Source organism: Gymnoscopelus microlampas (assembly GCF_963454915.1).
Source record: "Gymnoscopelus microlampas genome assembly, chromosome: 24".
In the NCBI taxonomy this organism is placed as follows: domain Eukaryota; kingdom Metazoa; phylum Chordata; class Actinopteri; order Myctophiformes; family Myctophidae; genus Gymnoscopelus; species Gymnoscopelus microlampas.
The window spans coordinates 5,261,839-5,282,708 of record NC_139961.1 but is presented as its reverse complement, the minus strand read 5'-3'; positions in this window follow the sequence as shown (position 1 = coordinate 5,282,708).

Here is a 20,870-nt window from a genome sequence, read left to right as displayed (position 1 = left end):
GTTTTGGAAAGGTCTTGGCATTTCCTGCCATCAACAGAGCCTAGTCCCTCCACGTGCCAGAGCCTCTCCTCTCCCCCGGTCCCGGCAAAGCAGTTCCGGATAGGCGGACTGAGTGGCCCTGTCTTTCCCTATAGGACTGACCGTGGGTAGCTACTGGGACTTAAGTCGGGGCTTGATCAACCCTGGCTGGGTCACCTGGGTGAGTGTGTATGTTGTTGCGAGACCCGAAACACCCGTCGACCCCAGGCTACAACACTGATGATACGTCCCAGGTGCATCCATGTGATGTTTTTCTTTATATATTGAGAAAGTATATGCTGGTAATAATATATACATGTATAAAAATACATAGTAATATATAGGACCACAATGGTCTACCAAGAAGCATGAATAAGCTTTGATCTATATTTTGTCGTATGATGGTGGTGTGCGCCTAAAATAGACAATCTACAAGGTCATGGTTGCTACTTGTTGTGAGCTTGTAGATTGGTTATGACGAAACATATATTATGCATGTCTGATGGAGACAGCTCCTTCACACACTGTGCTGCATAGGCCAACGCTAGACATTAAGAGCTATTTCTATTGCTATTGTAGGCTGAATCATTAAGTAAAGGTTTGTATGGGTTTTCAATGCCCACTTTTCCCATTTTGCAATTGACATATTGTGTGTATGTACGTGCATCACCTTAATCTAATTGTATAAACCATACATTCTCTTCTTGGATAACTCCGAATGAATGACTCATTAACACATTGGCTACCAGGTTGTACACTACAGAAGCAGGACAGTTGCCCGCTTATGTTAACTGCTGACAGATGCTATTGATTGACTGTAGCCTACATAATCATCTTTCTAACAATTATAGTATCTTCATACAATTTAAGCCTATATGACACTGTAAACATATCTGCCTCATATATAGGCCTATATCCAGTTATCAGTCTGTACATATACAGTATGCTATCATTTGTTGACTAGATGTATGTTCATATTACTGGTGATAATTATACCCATATATTGTACTTCATTCATTACACTGTCAATCCGATGACAGATCAGACATCTTAGTCTACTGTAAAGTAGAGCCTGTCTTAGACCAAAACGTTCCTTCAAATTCTCTTGCACAAGGTAAACTGGTGTGCATTTATTGTAAATGTTGCTTACACCCACTTTTAAACTTCTTAATCTAGGTGTGTGAAAGTTTGAGAGTCACTCAAATGAGAGAACCTGTGAGATATAGCCTATTCTGCTACATGTCACAAAAAATAAAATAATTTAGGACCAGCAATAATGTAGCTATTGAAATTAGGTAGCCTATGCATGGGCACAATAACTGACTGTGGTTCTTAGTTGTTACTCTCAAACAAATAAAACCATAACATATACAGTATATGAGACTTTACATGGAAAACTATTATAACCTCAGTTCATACAATTATAAATTGACTTATTGGAAGGAACACTACATTCACAGTGCAAATGGGTTTTAATAAACAAAAGTGCAAACACAGGTGCAAGAGAATAAGGTGCAAAAACACTAGCAGCACAACAGCAGTCAAGCAACAGAACAAAAACACAATAAAACAAATAATAATCCCAGGTTGGCAGAAGGCTGCTCGGGCATGATGTCATCACTCAGGGTAGTTCTCTGCCGGCTCCCAGGAGTTGCTGTAGATTTTGCCACTGTGAAGTATCAATAAATTATTAAGAGGAATTCATTTAGAGAACTCAATTACAAAACTTGTGTAATGGCTTGTCTATTGGTTTAAAACTGCATAGCTCTTCATAGAAACACTGGAAAGGTGTTCAACTGCAAGCACTCAGGGATAAGGATAGTGACTATCTCAGGCAGGCACCCACGTCACCTCTTTTCCACAATTTTGAGAATTACTCTGAGCAACATTAGGTCCCTAAATCCAGACAGAAAGTTTAGCATTCTTTCTCTGCGTGCTACTACTAAGATGAGGTGAACCCTTCCTAAATAGTAAGGATAATTTGATAGGAAGGAAAAACTGGTGCTTTCACACATAAACCACTGACCCAGGTAGGGCAAAAAGTGTAATCAAATTAGAATAATATTAACAATTTCTTACCATTCACAACAAGGCTTCCATTTGACTGAGACTTGATGTTTCCCCTAAACAGACACACAAACACACAACAATATTAGCTGTTTAAGCAACCACTGGGTAGGGCATAACATTATTTTAGTATCTTTGCTTGTCTCAGTGAGTCATTCTGGCCTTTCAATAAGCATAACAAAAAGATGTAAAAAATGAACATGGTTTGATTGAAGTACAGTAACACATGGTTCTCCGAGTACCACATAGACTGATGCCCAACAGTGAGTCCCCAGGTCGATGCCTAGGCAAGGCAGACCTTTTCGGCATGTCACTCCCTGACTCTCTCGCTGCTTCCTGTATCTAAACACTGTGACCCCATAAATAAAACCAGGAAAAGGCAGAAGAAATAACACATTTTGGAAAAGAAAAAAAAACATATGTATATGGTTCTACATTTTACCTTAAGTTTCCTTCTCTTAGTTATTGTCTCATACAGATATAACTTGGAAGAATCCTTGGTGTCACATGTCTGGCAACCTTAAATGATGAAAAGAGAAGAACAGTTAAGCCATGATGCAATGCTATGTAAATATCTGCAGTATTTTTCATTTGTGTACGAGTTTGTCCCTAGTTTTTGTCAAACAAACAACTGGGCAACAAACAACAACATTTCTGGGCATGTTCATTATAGACCAACATTTTTTTTTAAACATCGAGACTGCACACGCAGGTGCCGGTTTCATGTAATAATTTCCCAACAGATCCCCAAACCAGCACTCCTTGGGGGAGTGCTGGGGCAGTTTATTCAACCTCCTCTGAGTGTTGGCTGGTGAGGCGCTCCCTAGCGAAACATTCTTTGTTGCGCGCAGAGAACAGCTGACATACAAGCTCACAACGTGTCGCGGAAGTGACTGCTGTGAGCTTGGATGTCTGCTCGGCCGTTCGATGCGCGACACCTTTGTGCGATGGAACATAAATTAGGCAGAGGAATGGCTGGGGAAAGGGTTGATACCCATTATTGTGGCAAAAAAACAAATTGAGTTTTGCTGAACATATTGCTTTGTGCTAATACAATACACACCAACAGCATCGGGGGCAAAAGCCACCTCAGGGTCAGGAACAGCGGGAGGAACAGTCGGGTCAGCCTTCCAACTCGGACCAGCTGTTAACAGAACAAAGAAAATAAAACACTCATATTAACATTCATGAGACTAAAATGTCCTATTTGCTTTAAGGCTAGTGGAAGCCAGATTATTAGCCTGGCAGGGCTAGAAGACTTTTCACAAACCATAACATGGACAGTTCAATTAGTGTCACTTATCTGCCTATGAATGAAGCGCGCAAGCAGCCTCTGCTGCCGTGCTCATAGGGAGTGCTCCCTCCGTTCTAATGACAGCGGAGGTGGGGTTTGGAGGACTGCTTTGAGAATCGCTATTATTGTTTACAATTCAATTCAAGTGTCAAATCACAACAAGTTGTCTCAAGACACTTTACATGTAGAGCAGAGACCCGACAGTCCCACCCTCAGCAAGCAATTTGGGGGTGGGGGGGATACTGGTAGCTATAACTGTATATAATAATATAATATAGTACGACAATAATGTTAGGTAGTATATAGGGGTTAAAGTATAAGAATGTTAAGATAATATACAGTATAGTGGTATAGTATAACACCAGTGTGAAAGCAGCCGATCTACAAGCCCCCATTCCCTGTGCAGGTAATAAGCAACAAACAGCAAAAACAACAGATCTAGAAGCTCACAGTGCGCCATGACTAGAGTTGGGATCCTTTAGGATTTTAAAGATTCCCTCTGAACGGTCCGATTCCTTAACGCTTAACTTTAACGATTCCTATATGGGGGTTCCAAGTGGACAGTTACAGGTCTGTAACTCAGAGTATACAAATGGAACCAAATGTGATGGAACCGCTTCCGGCTCCTTAATGTTGAATCTGGTTCTTCTGATTCCGGATCCCAACCCTAGCCACGACGTGTTGTAGCTTGTAGACTGGCCATTTTCAATAGAGATTCAGGGTACAGGGAAAAAAGGAGGGGACCTAGTACAAACTGGGCGACCCTGATCAAAAACTATATACGGTTAACCCCTATATGGTACTTTGTTGATTCCTAAGTGCTCTATACTAGGCCACCTCCTAACCCTAACCCAGAAATGGGAGCTTGTTGATCTGCTATTTTTGCTGAATATTAGCCCCAGAATAGGGATGCAAGGGTTATAATAACCATGGCTTTTGAACCTTGGCAACTTCAAAGAGACCACCAAAATAGAATAAAATAAAAAATTGGCTACCAAATTCGATGAACCTGTAATCTGGATTAAGCCGGGATTGCCATTGTGAATTCATTAATAGTGTGGTGTAAAACCATGAAAAACCAAAAGTACCTTCTCTTTTCTGCTTAGTGCGCTCACTCAAAGGCCGGGTGGTCCTCACTCTCTTCCGGTCAGACGGACCGGTTGGAGGTGGAGCAGCACAGAGAGGGGCAGGACAGACTTCTGGTAAGAGAGCAGGACAGACAGAAGACACAGTGGGGGCGGGGGAGGGGAAGGAAGTTCCACAGGAACCACTTCTGTTAAGAGGGGTCCAGAAGAGGTGAGAGCAGGACAGACAGAAGACACAGTGGGGGCGGGGGGGGGGAAGGAAGTTCCACAGGAACCACTTCTGTTAAGAGGGGTCCAGAAGAGGTGAGAGCAGGACAGACAGAAGACACAGTGGGGGCGGGGGGGGGGGGGGGGGGGGGGGGGGGGAGGAAGTTCCACAGGAACCACTTCTGTTCAGAGGGGTCCAGAAGAGGTGAGAGTAGGATAGAGAGAAGACACAGTGGGGGCGGGGGGAGGGGCAGAAGGTTCCACTTCTGATAAGAGAGGTCCAGATGGGAGAGAGGAAGTAGCAGAATAGAGAGGTAGAAGAGACAGCAGGGGGGGGGGGGTAGCAGCAGAAGGTTCCACTTCAACCAACTGAAGTACGTAGAGGTCCTCTGTGGGGCACGCTGTTTCCTGTGAGGTGGATGGCTGCTCCTCTGTGGGGCGCACTGTGTCTGTGTCCTGCGAGGTGGATGGCTGCTCCTCTGTGGGGCACGCTGTTTCCTGTGAGGTGGATGGCTGCTCCTCTGTGGGGCGCACTGTGTCTGTGTCCTGCGAGGTGGATGGCTGCTCCTCTGTGGGGCGCACTGTGTCTGTGTCCTGCGAGGTGGATGGCTGCTCCTCTGTGGGGCGCACTGTGTCTGTGTCCTGTGAGGTGGATGGCTGCTCCTCTGTGGGGCGCACTGTGTCTGTGTCCTGTGAGGTGGATGGCTGCTCCTCTGTGGGGCGCACTGTGTCTGTGTCCTGTGAGGTGGATGGCTGCTCCTCTGTGGGGCGCACTGTGTCTGTGTCCTGTGAGGTGGATGGCTGCTCCTCTGTGGGGCGCACTGTGTCTGTGTCCTGCGAGGTGGATGGCTGCTCGTCTGTTGGTCTCTGTTGGTCTTGATCTGTAGACATTGTGATTGGTCAATAAACATGTTTACTTTCACTTTTAATGTGTACAAAGAAAAAAACATGCATTTAAAATGTTTTCCTTACGGTTCAGGAGATACTCGTATCCTCTCTGTAACTTGTCCAACATCTCGCTCAACAGGGGAGTTAGAGAGAGATGTTGGACAACGTGGGCTTTCCACGCCTTGTCGCGTTGTTGTTGCCCGTAGAACAGAATTGGCATAGAGCCTAAAGCATGAAGTCTGGCCACCTGAAATGAACAAAAGCAGTTGGCACACATAAATTAAACCATATCTCATATGTTGAACCCACATATATTAGGAATGTACTTGTGTAATAAAGTTGAATTATATTCGACTAACACATGGATAATTAATGCTAGCGTGGTCAACCCACGTGTTGGGCGGCCGGCCCGATGTGACTTTTCATTTGATTATGGAGTGATTCCATAACTGCATTTACACTGGTTCTCAAACTTATATGTAAGGACCCCCAAATTAATATGCATTTGGCTGCGGACCTGCATATAATAAATATCTTGTGCCAGGGACCCCATACAAGAATTGTGGTTTTATGCACAATTTTTAGTTTTGGATATTGTGTTAAGACTGATGGTAGTTCTTGATTTATCTACTGAGGCGCTACAGTCTCTCCATTTGTAGTCTTACCGTGCTTACTTGTAGATGGGCCGATGTATAAAACGGGATTTAATTGTTTTTAACTGATGCTATATTATATACGCATTTAGGTGGGGACTCCCTGGAACCCCACTTTGAGAACCACTGACTTGGTACATTATGTAACAGACTTCGAGCAGTAATATTTTGAATCACAAACATTGCATATGCTGTAGTACTGCATCAAAGTCGTGTACTCTGATATGTGTATATATAACTGCACTGCTCTGCACATGCATCAGACTATTTAGTATTTACACTGTAAAGCAGTTTAGCTAGCATTAACTTGCTCATACTAAACCATTTTTCTCCACTATTCGGTTTGTATAGGAGTTTTTTTTATCTTTGTGTTTATTTGGCATTTTCAGCATGTCAGACAGGGATCAACATTTGTTTGTACAGGAGTGAAGGACAGTAAGATATTTGAGACGGGGACTATGAGAATGAAAGGAAAATGAGAATTTTAAAATCCTTTTCATCCGTCCATTTTCAGTTGGCTTCAACAACCATTTACCTTACGGCTGAAAATGGCGACGTGGTTGTGTCAGGATCCTCTGGTTACATGGATGTCAGTCCAGAAATAAGATACGAAGTGTGTGGTGAGGAGGCTCCTGCGAACCTGCTGCCAGCTGCTGCTGCTGCTGCAGCAGCTCCACCACCACCATCTGCACCTCATCGGCGCCTATTCCTCCCAAGGCCTGCTGGAGGAGATGCACAGCCACTCCCACGCCAGCCAAAAACCTTTACCAAGTATGAAACAAATGATATAAAGAATAAATTGACTATATTAATTTCATGTCTGTTGGATAAGCATGCATACTGTATTTACAATGTGTCATTTCAAACCATGCATGCCAAATTTACCTTTAATGGATTGTATTTGAATATTAAGCATTTCAAATGGTTGAATACCACCAATCTGTAAATGTCTGATAATTTTGGCCTTGTATGTTGGCCTATTCCACCCCTAATGTTAGATAATGGGAAGCGCTCAAAACACCCAAATGAATACATATTAATCTATGAGTAACACCCACCCTGTCTTTTTCTGTGTTGAAAGGAGCATAACTGTCGGTAGAGTGGAGAGAGGACAGCTCTACACCGATGGTGGCTCCCTTCATATCATCTTGCCAGAACAGGATCTCTCCGTGGACATCGTCTCTGCCAAGGTCCGCGAAGAATTGACGTTGGAGGAAGACGTAGTCCTCTGTCAGCCGTCAGGGCAAAAGATAATTGACTCGAGCGCTTGGAGAAGTAAGTTATAGTATTTACTAAGTTGGTCAATGACTCTGGGTTGGTTGAATGCTTTGTAATTCAGAAACTTTGTTTGAAATGTAATTCAGGCTTACATTTTTATTATAACAGTTAAAGGTTAATGTAATGAAACGATCAAACATATTATTTATACATATGTAACTGGTGGGGTGGTTGTAAGGTCAAAACTCTGGCCTAAGCTTGAGTGTAAGGACTTCATTCATAAGTAAATATTATTTTTCCAATGTGAATTGGCTGAAATGGTGTTATATTTTGAGATATGGTAGATTGAGAGCTGTAACTACAAGGTTTATATATTGGTGAAGATGCAAAGCAGAGATCTCTTGGAAACCAAATGGTAATTATGTTACATTCACTTTTCTGTAGATGCAGCATTTTGGAAGAAGAGTGGTTCCAAGGTCCTCGCACTGCGGGAGAGCGCCTACAATGAGATGCAGGCGCACAAGAAGAGGAGGAGGTCAACGTAAGAATTTACTGAATGCAGAGAAAATCCACTGTTTGAATTGGATTCGTTTGGACACTAAGGTTATCCACAGAAGACATTAAGACAATAATACACTTCTCAGTAGCCCACAAATGTATCAAGTTGGTTTTGCCATCCTAAACTAGTGACTACTACAGGTTTGTCAGGGCACCTTTTCAGCAGGGAGCACAATCGGGATGGATAGTGTGGTGTTCTGCATGCGTTACGCCTTCCCAGTTTAACCCTAAACTCACGGCTGGTGACTTCATCACCGGAGGAGACACTTGGTTGTCTATCCTCCCCAAGAAAGGCCAAATGGGGTGGACTGAGAATTTGTATATAGCACCTAAATTGTGGGGCAAACTAGATGTCTCAATTATTGTTTCTTTCTTCCCCAGACTTGGAGAAGAAGCAAGGGACAGAGTGGAAGAATTTGTCCTTGCCTCTGAAGAGCTCCCTGCCATCTCACAAGGCCTGCGAAACATCACAGACTATGTCCAGGGTAATCGGGTATCGACTGTTTCTTTGACGGAGGCGCAGAGAAAAGCCCTGAAAGACCTCTTCCAGTGTTTCATGTGCACAGGTGTGTACAGTATGTTACATGTGTGCATTAAACATAAATATAAATGCATGCACTAATACATTTGTTACTCTTATGGTAACAAGTTAACTTTATGGACTCATACAATATGATAATGAGCTATACACTTTCAGGTTCATTACTGTTTTGCACAAGGATCCAAACTCTGAATCATACTTAGTTAGGACTATGCATGTTTCCTCATGTAAAGAATGTACCTTTACTGGTTTATACAGTTCACACACATTTTCTTGTAACTGTATTGGGCCTATGTCACACAACCATTGTACATTATCCAAAATGTCGTTTTTTTTTACTGGGCTTGGAGTAGTACACCAAATTTACAGTACTTAATTAGAGGGTAAAAAGATTCCATGTTTTATTATTTTTGACTTTAAAATGATGAATACAATATAGCCACAGTTTTAAATGACTTTGAGGAGAATATTTTGATTTTTATGGACTGTATTGAGCTGTTATATACTGTATTACAGGATTGAGTTACAAATGGAGATGAAGGTACTGATCAAATTCATGTTCTAATCAACAATTATCTTTAATCTTGCAGAGGCAATTAGGATTCCAATTGCCACCCCGTGCTGTCGCTGTATCGTTGGGTGCCGCAGTTGTGTGCAGAAGTGGCTGGCAGATCACAACAGGTGCCCGAAATGACGGAACCGCACATTCCAAGACGGGTTCTTTGAGATGACTGGAATGGAAGAGGTGATCAATGTCTTTCAGGACATAATTGAATAGTGTAATTTGTGGGGGGGTTTACAAAATTAGGGAATTAGCATCGATGTGGGGAATTGGCAGAATGAATAAATTGGGACAATGAGGGATAATTGACAGAATGGATTTTTAGAATAAAATTGGGAGGTGGGGAGGAGGTGAACAACAGATGCAACAATTTGGAGAATTGGGATATAATTAAATGTGTAAAAAAAAAAAAAAACCCAGTGAAGAAAGTATACGCCTATTCGGATTGCCCTGTGGGGCTGACCCGGCTGGTAGTGTGGCTATTTTGTGGGTCAGGCTGGTCGGGTGGGCCAGTTTTGTGGGTGCCAGCCATGGCTGGATCTGGCCTGCCCGGCTGGCCGGGTCGGCAGTGTGAATGGTATGGGGGGGGGGTTCTTAAAAAAGAAAATGGGGAGGTGGGGGTTGAACAACAGATGCAACAATTGGGAGACTTAGTATATTATTAAATGTATTGGGGAAACAAATGTGTAAAAAAACGCCAGTGAAGAAAGTACAGTATACGGATCGCCCTGTTTGGCTGGCCCGGCTGGTTTTGTGTGCTGAGGCCAGTTTGAGTTTACTCAAGAGATGTTCCTATATGACATGTTCTTTCCATAAATGTTTGTCTAGACTTGGGTATTCTAGTCTTTTACAAAAGTTTTGTTTTAACCCAATTCTTTATTGTCAAGTGTTTTTGTAATATGCATTTTAAAAAAATGTTTTATTGTACTGAACAGTGTTTTAAACTAATGTCATGTTTTGTTTACCTCTGTGTGCCCGTCATGTTATGCTGCCTGTTATGGCAATGTGTTTATGATATAATCAGCAGGTGGTACTGAACACTGTCTTAATTGATTACACTCAAATTATCAGTGCCATCACCAGTGGTGCCATCAGCTGCCTGTCTGAAAAAATAAAACGTTAAAAGAAAGTTGACTCTTCTCTCTGTGGTAAAATGCTTAATTTATGTATTTTTATCATTGTATAATCTGTAAAAAAAATGTCTGTGTTCTATTTCACCAATATTCTGATTGTGTAGTACCAGTCTCAATTACATGATGTATATGGGTTTGTAAAATAGAACAAGTATTTGCAAGAGAAATTCAGCTAACTAAAACATGGTGTCCACACACAAATTTTACAGTTGAAAGTGTTTGTTGGTGGTAGTCATACACCTTCTGTTGGCTAAGGTCAAATATAAACTATGGTCAGTACTACATAATGTAACCCATGTCTAAATTAAAAGGACAATAAATTGGCTATATTTAATCAACTCTATCAGATCTATCTGAGTGATCGATTCAATACTTAAAAGTACAGTTCAATACAAAGTCTGCAAAGGGGATTTTAAACCCAATAGAAAGCCTATGGCTTGTTTCCCATTGGGGTCCTTTGTACTGAATTCATTGAAACATTTAATGACAGACAAATATACAATACTAAACACAAACAGCTTAGAAATCAAAGACATATGTACAGTTAACAGTTTGGAGGGGCAGGCATTGACTTGTTTTACCTGTTTTATTGATATAGATACAGATAAATATCTGATTCTCAACCATTTGAATACCAAGGACCCCCAGTTAGATATACATCAGGCCACGGACTCCCATTTGATACGATTTTGATCTCTTGGACCCCCAATCTATACGTAGTCTATATGTAGTATCATCAGTGTTAATTTAACTCTGAGAGCATACAAATGGACCCTGGACCCATTTGGTTCCATTTGTAGGCCTACATTCAGAGTTGCAGACATCATTTGGCTGGGGACCCCCTGGAACCCCCTCAAGGACCCCTGGGGTCCCCGGACCCCACTTTGAGAACCACTGGCCTACAGCATAATATCTATATATATAATTTTATTGTTTAATGAGGGAATCTAACATGCTGTAGTAGGTCTATGACCTGCTGAGCTTAACTATAAGGCTGCTTCATCGTTGCAGACGGCGGTGCTTTCTACGTAACCTGACTCTGCCAGCTGGGGGCGGTATTGAGTAACTACGTTTCTCAAGACAGCATCAGCTGTGAAACAAATGTGAAACAAGTTTTTTTCGATTTGGCAGCGTCAGGTTACTTTCTACGGGCATAATATTGTCAAACCCTTACACTGATGACTGACAGGGCATTAGTGAAAGCAGCTACCAGTTATTTGAAGATATTAATCTGTTCCGCTATGTAGGCCATTTAAATTGTAGGCTACTGTGTGGAAATAACTGCAGTGTGTATTTATGTATAGGCTAGTAATGGTAACAGCCAGGATAGGTGGGCATTAGGGATAACTGGGCACCTTGGATGAGTGGGCATTAGGGACATGTGGGCACTTGGAAGGGTCACCAGATAAATCAGATAAAACCGATAAAACCTTGGAAGAGTGGGCACTTAGGGGTGGAGAAGAGTGGGCGCTAGGGAAATCTGGGCACCAGGAAGACTGGGCACCGGGAAAACTATATCTGCCCGTCCGTCCGCCCGTCCGTCAGACAGACAGACAGACAGACAGACAGACAGACAGACAGACAGACAGACAGACAGACAGACAGACAGACAGACAGACAGACAGACAGACAGAGATCTATCTGTCTTCTAATTGACGTAACCATGGTAAATATAATTAGCTTGCATAATGTTAATAGCCTAATATAATAATATAGCCTATCATAATTATGTTTATGTTATAACCGTGTAGCCTACAGTATAATATATTTATATTATCTATCTATCTTTATCTATCTTTATCTATCTTTATCTATCTATCTATCTATCTATCTATCTATGTCATTGATGTAGCCATAGTAATGTTATAATCATGTAGCCTACGGTAAAATACATTTATATTTTATATATATATATATATATATATACATACACTTTTATTTTTAAGTCCTACATCTACTTCCGCTTCTGTTCTAGTCTTTACAGTATCTTTGATTAAGATCGAGAAATGAAAGAAAGAAAAAGCAAAACCCTGTTTTTCTTACGTTTCATTTTTTATTTTTTATTGAAGAATGAAAAATGAAAGACGGGAGCGAAACGAACATAACGTGTGTTAAAATGAAGAATGAAAAATGAAACACGGGAGCGAACGGGAGCGAAAGAACCGACACGACCCTAAATGAAAAACGAAAAATGAAAAACGAGCGCAATGGGCGGTTTTCCGTTTGTGGTTTCCAAAAGAAAATCCAACTGCCAGAAGGTACACGGACCAACCAAGCATGGAATGAATTGCGTTCTACTGGATCTCTTCTCCGCTAGTCTCTCCCTAACATTTCAGTCTAGTTTTTGTTTGTTGACGAAATTTCTAAAGACACTGGCAATTTCGATTTACTTCTGTAAGCAAACACTCACAGTGGTGTATCTGCCCGTTGGGGTCTGTCCCGTGCACATCCAGGTGGAACAGTGAATGTGCACCAGAGGAGTGATGCTCGATGCCGGCACCAGAAGCCACGCGACGCTGGGTGGCTGCATCCATCACATGACGCACCTGATGAGGATCAGACATGTAGAACGTCATCTCAACAGTTAATAGAACTAAGATTAACATTTAACCCATTAAGACCTGGAACTATGTCATCTTTAGATTTGAGCTAAAAAGCATTATTTTACACATTTGGGCTATTCAAAAATAGCAGATATACAAGCTCGTAGCGCGGCACCGAGTGCCGCGCTACAAGCTTGTGTCGAGCTTTTGTCATGGCAAGCTAATGGGGATCCTAACAAACAATAAACCACGGTTCCCTACCTCCTCTTCTGAGGTGACCATGACCTTGCAGACCTCCTGTCGTGCCCCCTCGTCCACCACACTGGCCAGCAAGTCTGTTACCGTCTCCCCACAAACGTCAACGAGACTCACCTTGAAGGAGTACTGAGGGGAGAGGATCAGGCGCTTTTTAGAACACTTTCACAATGTCCCTTACAACACTGGTTCTCAAACTTTCTCAGGTCAAGGACCCCCCCCCCCCCCATTTTGTGCCAGGGACCTTCAAAGATTTGACTTAATCGTTTTTTTCCCCATGGCTTTTGAATAGTATAAAACAGGGGTCTTCAACAGGGGGGCCGGGACCCCTAGGGGGTCCTCAGAGCTACTATAGGGGGTCCGCCAAATCTTTGTGTGATATGATTTAGTTTTTTTACATTAACCACTTGAACCCTAGAATTCCTTTTCTGAGGGGAACATTAGCCGAAAATAGCAGATCTACAAGCTCTCAACGCCTGGCAGCGCGAGGTGTTGAGAGCTTGTAGATCTGCTATTTTTGGCAAAGAGGCTATAGGTGTAGAGGGAAAAAAGAGCAGACCAAGTAAAAAATAAAACTAATCTGAAACACAATTTTATACAATATAGAGCAGGGGGTCCCTTCATCATCTCTCTCTCAGCTAGGGGGTCCTTGGCCTGAAAACGTTGAAGACCCCTGGTATAAAATATGGTTAAAATGATTGTAACACTATTAACACGTTTTGCTGGGGACCCCCGGTACCTTATAATAATAATAATGATACACAATTCAAAGATTTGACCCAAATTATTTTCAAAATAAAGCGAGAGGTTTATCTATGTGAATAGTACAACAAAAAGTTATAATATGGAGATCGGAGCACCAGACCTGCCAGCCTTGTTCCTCCTCCCGTCTCCTCCCTCCATCCAGCAGCTGCTGCACCGCCCTGGGAATGAGCCCCTTGCTCTCCTCCGTGGGACCACCCTCCACAGTGAAGGTCTTGCCACTGCCCGTCGCTCCGTATGCTACGCAGCACACGGTGGATCCATCCAGGACCGACAGGACGGGCAGGGAGATCTCACTGAAGACCTTGCAGGAGGAGGACCAAAGATTAATATTAAGATTTCTTTGGCTATTCAAAAAGAGCAGATCTACAAGCTCATAGCGCGGCACCGAGTGCCGCGCTATGAGCTTGTAGATCTGCTATTTTTGAAAAATCGTGAAAATGTGTGCAAATATCTTTGAATATATATATTTTTAAAGCCATTTTTTTTTACTCAAATTTTTGCTTCTGGTGGGGGTCCCTGGAACAACATATTTTGAGATGGGGGTCTGCGGTCAAATATATAATTTTGGGGTCCTTGACATGAAAAAGTTTGAAAACCACTGATACAAAACATACGTTTTTTTCATAGGATTTTTGTTAGGATTTAGAAGACATTTGTAGAAGCAAAGATTTGAGTAAAAAATGTTTGCTTTAAAAAAATAGAAGATCTACAAGCTCGTAGCGTGGCACAACGCTACGAGCTTGTAGATCTGCAATTTTTTTCATAGCCCAAAGAAATCTTAAAATGACACACAGATGCGTTCCCGGTCTTAATGGGTTAATTACTTCAGGGCAGTGGTTCTCAAACGTTTTTCATGTCCCCCAAGGACCCCCAAACTGATGTATTTGGCCATGCCCCCCCCCCCGCCTTCTGACAATGTTTTGCCAGGGACCCCCAGAAGAGAAGATTTATAAATTTGACTGATTTAAACAGATATTTTCAAAACATTCAAGAATAGCAGATGTACAAGCTCACAGCGCAGCACGGAGTGATGCGCTGTGAGCTTGTATATCTGCTATTTTTGAATAGCCAATGGATAAAGTGGTTACAATTATTGTGATGTTAGATTAACACATTTTTGTTGGGAACCCCCAGGAACCCAAGGACCCCTGGGGGTCCCCGAACCCCACTTTGAGAACCACTGCTTTAGGGCCATTCATATCCTAGGTTAATGGTGTGTGTGTGTGTGTGTGTGTGTGTGTGTGTGTGTGTGTGTGTGTGTGTGTGTGTGTGTGTACGTGCCTCTTCCTGGGACACATGGGGACCCAACACCTGCCCAAACCCGAAGAGGTAGGGCTTCTGTCGGTCTTCTGTCAATGTCATCTGCAGGTTCAGCAAATTCAGTTTAGTTCAGTTTAAAAGACCTTAAGACACTTTCAATACATTTCAAGACTTTGATGCAAACTGAATTAAAACAAAAACACTGTTAAGAGAGATCAAGTAATCTCCACACACACACACACACACACACACCACTTGAATTTGTCAACCAAAATAAATATGCAAATTGGATTATTCTATTTTCTCAAATCATTTAGTGCCTATGAATACAATAACCTGCAGACACCCTGTCTGTCTAGCCTAGGAGAGTGAAGGATAAACATAATCTACAGTCAAACTGGGATAAGATTCTGCCCAGTTTTCACAAACTACTGGTCTAACGTCAGGTGACGCATTTGACCAGCAATCGGATAAAATGTACAAACTACTTATTTCCTCACTCCCTGCCTCCGCATGCAGATTACACAACACTGGTTCAGTTGATTGGCGGTGAAAATTACTTCACTAACATGCAGGTTTAACCAAGTTTAAAGGAACCAGGAACGCTAAATATTGACATTCATGGTGAGATGCATTCTAACCTCCTCAGGCTTGACCAGAGTCAGTGACCTCATGTCGTGGACGGGGATGCAGCTCATTTTTACATCCACAGGAGGTCACACTCTGCACAGCACCCTGATGTTGCCCTGCAGACCAGAAACCAAGCATTTAGATACCATCTGAAACAGTGGTTCACAAACCATTTCATGTCAAGGACCCCCAAATTGATGTATTTAGCCGCGGACACCCATCTGAAAAGGTTTTGTGCCAGGGACCCGCCAGAAGAGAAGATTTGTTAAAAGATTATTCAAAATCTTCAAAACACAAAAGAGCAGAGATGTACAAGCTCGCAGAGTGCGGCACGAAGTGACGCTCTGCAAGCTTGTATAGCTGCCATTTTTAACAAGCCAAGGGAACACATTTTGTTGGGGACCTCCTGGAACCCCTCCAAGGACCACTAGGGGTCCCCAGACCCCACTTTGAGAAACACTGATCTAAAAGGCACAACACAAGAAACCAGTTATCGACAAGCATAGACATACTGTAAATACATAGATAGCCACTAAATATTTTAACGTTTTAAAAAGAAAATTCACAAAATATCCGATCTACATAGATCTGCTATAGAAACATTTAAGCCATTAAGACCCGGAACGCATTTGTGTCACTTTTTTGATTTGAGCTAAAAAATACATTATTTTACACTTTGGCTATTCAAAAATAGCAGATCTACAAGCTCGTAGCGCAGCAACGAGTGCCGCGCTACAAGCTTGTAGATCTGCTATTTTTGAAAGCTTGTGAAAATGTGTGCAAATCTTTGAATATATGTTTTTTTAAAGCATCAAATCTTTGCTGCTGGGGGTCCCTGGAACAAAATATTTTGAGTTGGGGGTCCGTGGCCAAATACATTTTGGGGTCCTGGACGTGAAAAAAATTGAGAACCACTGATATAGCAACATATGTTTTTAAAAGAAACTGTTAGGATTTAGAAGACATTTGTAGAAACGGAACCTCAGGCCTCAATGGGTTAAACCCCAGCATCCGTATTGTGGGGAAAGCTGGAAAACCAGAAAATAGCTACGAGCTTACATCACGTTGCAGGGGTTGTCAGCAAAAGCTTTCCCCGCGATAACAGACAATACACTAGCATAGAGCCCTGGGGGACTCCGGTCAACCATATGGGGTTCGAGTGGTTAACCATGTGATGCTTTTTACGAATTAGCAGGTTTTGGCGGCATGGAAACTCACCTTGAGGTTATGTATCTCGTTATCGAGGGCACGGCGAGTAGCGTGGCCAGCGAGGACCTCGGCGGGCAGGTACGCATACATCGCCTGCTGGCTTACAAGGTCCTCCTCGGTGTCCCTGAGCTGGGTGCGGACACGGTCCAGGTTCCGGTCATGCCGGGATTTCTGCAACTTCAGGTTGACAGAGAGAACCAGTGGTGGATTTAAATTTTTTAATTCACAAAGCCTAAAAGCCAAACAGAAATGTAATTTCTATTCATAATGTTAGAAAAACATTTTTTCTAACATTATGAATAGAAATAACATTTCTGTAAGCAATTATTGCGACAATTAAATCATTTATGAAAATGTCATAACCGTATATATCCCATCGGAATATAACTCAACTGTGCAAAGTTGCTCTATCGAATTTGTACTCGAGTTAAAGTCCTGCAGTACTTGCTTTTAAAAATACTAAGTTTTCCAAGGTACATTTTGTTTTTAATTATCAGTGCATTGCAGCGTACATTTTTCCAAAACAATGCAAAGATTTTCCAGACATTTTCCGACAAAAATATAAGTGAAAATAGCCACTGTACAAGCCCACAACTTGTCGCAGCTGCGTTGTGAGCAGATCGGCCATTTTCACCATTTGAAATAGTACATAATTCATAACGTACTTTTTCCTCCTTCCTAGAAAGTCAAAAGTACAGTATTCTTGTCTTTGAAATGCACTGAGTGTAAGTCAGAAAAAAAAAATACAAATACTCAATTAAAGTACGGATACTCAAAATATGTACTCAAGTAAATCATCGCTGTCGGGTGGAAACCATTATGTCCAAAACTGTAGCAGAAGTAGCAGATCTACAAGCTCGAAACGCGTCGCGCCGTGTTTCAAGCTTGTGGATCTGCTGCTTTTGATGCTTTTGTGTGACGCTGTAGTATGATCAAGTAGGTCATAGATTTATGAAAAAACACAAAAAAATGAGGGGTTTCTGCCCGACAGCAACGATATGTACTTTACAGTCCACCACAGGAAAGACCACACACGTATGTTCAAGGGGACAGAATGAACACTCCATCTAGAAGGGGACTTTGTCGAGCTAGGCCTTGCCAAGCCAGGCTGTGTCGAGCCAGGATAATGAAGCCAAGCTTCACGTATTTCTATAAAAGACCATGAAAGTCGATAGCAGAATCCTTGAACTTGACCAATCATGGAGTCCAAAACCAGAGCGGCGTTCCTCTCTGTGGCTGAACAGCAGCATTGCAGCAGCTCATGAAATCATACAAGGAAGTAAAATCTAAAATGTATTATAAGCGAGAAACGCGACCGCAATAAATAGATCCAGGGAGAAAGCGTGGCAAAGTATTGCAAGCACACACAGAGTGTGTTTTTTTTTATATATAATCTAAGTGAATAAGAATATTTCCCATATCTGTTCACCGGATAGGTCTTAATTGTGTGTGTGTGTGTGTGTGTGTGTGTGTGTGTGTGTGTGTGTGTGTGTGTGTGTGTGTGTGTGTGTGTGTGTGTGTGTGTGTGTGTGTGTGTGTGAGAAATGGCAGATCTACAAGCTATTACCCATAAAACATTATCGCATTATGTCATGGAACATTTCTCATATATTTCAGTTGATTGAAGGGGTTAACTTTTCATTTACCTATAACACAGTCCAACATCAGGAATCACTCACAGACTGTGTGACACTGGTCATGGCTGAACCCTCTGTATAAAGTGGATGTTTATTGTTTCTAGAATGTGGGAGGAATCGAGGATTGATCTGTTTTAATTGTGAAATGTAAAATGTTGTGTTGTTTTTAAGGAAAGGTGCCTGGAGCATTTTTTTCATGTAAAAAACGTCTCTCTCTCTCTCTCTCTCTCTCTACAAATGAGCTTAATCGGCAATAAAACACACGTCTGGCAGGTTTACGTTACAAAAATGGAACAAAACACTATACTTTTTTCAATATCTTTGTTAATCTATGTTTTTTAAATAATCTAAAAAGTAATTTAACTCATCTAAATCTTAACTATGGTCTTTTGACAAAAATCACATTGCAATGCTTTGTATAATGTAGGGCTTAATTTGTTAATCTATGTTTTTTTATGTATACTCTAATCTAAATCTAAGTACCTTAACTAAAGTTTTTAATTAATTACATTGTAGTAAAAAGTGCAATAGTTGCCTCTGAGATGTAGAGTATAACAACATTTCCCATTCCAGACAGCTTTGACCAAAGTTGCTAATTATCATGTGAATGCTGCAGTGTCTCTCCACAGCACAGCCATTCACAACCAATGACTTTCCTTCTCAGTTTGGCCAATCAGGTTATCTAATTTTTTAAATCTTAACTGCCATCCACTGCAGCCAGATGAAAATCAGTTGACTTGACTGGCTGACTGACTCAACATACTTGAATTAAGGTAAGCTTCAAGCCTACATGACGTATTTATAAATTGTTAGTAGGATACATTATATTGTATTGCACTAGTATCACAAGAGCATAATATTATATGCCATGGATTACTGTAGCAGGAAACCTGGAACACTTTATGTCGTAATTGTGAAATTTGTTTGTTTTTGCAAACTAACTGAATTTGCATTTATCAATTACATGTCTGCAGAGTTGTCAGAAAGAAATAATCCTCTGTTACATTAAGTTTACAGTTTCCCCTTTGTTATATTTGAGTTAATACATACAAGGAGAGAAGGCCTTTATGCTTTTATAGTCCAACTAACTTTGTGAATCTTTCTGTTTGCAGGAGACGGTGAGACGTCAACACAACTCTGAAAACAATGCCATGAGACTTGATCCAAAAGAAAGGTACGTTTTTTTTTTGTTGTATCACTGTGTAATTTACCCCAGCTAAGTAATAACAATACATAACATTTATATAGCGATTTTCTTAGTACCCAAAGTTGCTTTACAACAAAACAACAACTTTATTAGGAGATAAATACTTCTAAAAAGGAACCAGTAAGCTAAGGCAGAAACAGAGGTTTGAATTAGGGGGAGGGGAAGGTGGGTTTTGATGCAGGCTTTGAATAGGGTGGGGTGGAGGTGTGAGCTTCGAATGGAGGGGGTTGGAGTCTGGAACTGGCTTAGACTTTTACAGGGGCCAGTTAAAAATTGCAGTCACATGTAGGTTATCTTTTAGAGCAGTGTAGATGTGGAATTGTGTTGTTTGTGTAGATAAACAACTAAATAGATCCTAATTGTGTTTTCCTTGTATTTCAGCGGCTTGCAGGACACACTTTGAGTCTCTGAGAAGAAGCCATCGCCTGGACCAGCCAGAGAATGCTGACCAGAAGAAAAAGATGAATGCCTCAATGAAAACCCGACAGAGAAGATTGAGGGTAAGTTATATGGAACTGTTTGTAAGATGTTTTTTTGTTTTACATTCTGTGTTCCTGTAATAATGGTAATGTAATACATAATTTAATTGCTATTCTATGTTTTACAGTTGATGACCACCAGGACTGCATGTCTGGAGTCTGATGGAGAAAGGGCCGTGTGGGCGCATGCAGTTCCTGAACTAATGTCAGATGAAGAGGACGGCATCGTAGATGGACGGGCGGTGTGGATTGTTTCATCTCCACCCGAGAGAGATGAGGAGCTTTCTGCTTTATGCCAGGTGCTTCAGGAGAGGAAAGACAACCGAAGAGACCCGCGTTCCCTTCATCACCACCGCGTGCGGCGAGACACACTGGCACAGAACAGCTCATTTTTAGCTCTCTTACACAGTAACTGTTAAGTTGTCCAGTTTGGTGGAGGGACTCCAAAGAGAAGCAGAGGCCGTTCGTTCAGCAAGACACTGCATGAGAGACAGAACTACAATTTATTTTTGTTATTATTGTCCCCTTTGTGGGAGTTTTTTTACAACTTCTGGGGGTCCCTGGAAAAAAACATTTGGGGATGGGGAGATGGGGATTTTTTACTGTTTTAGAAGATATTTTTGAATAGCCAAAGTATACTGTATACTGTTTTTTTTAATCA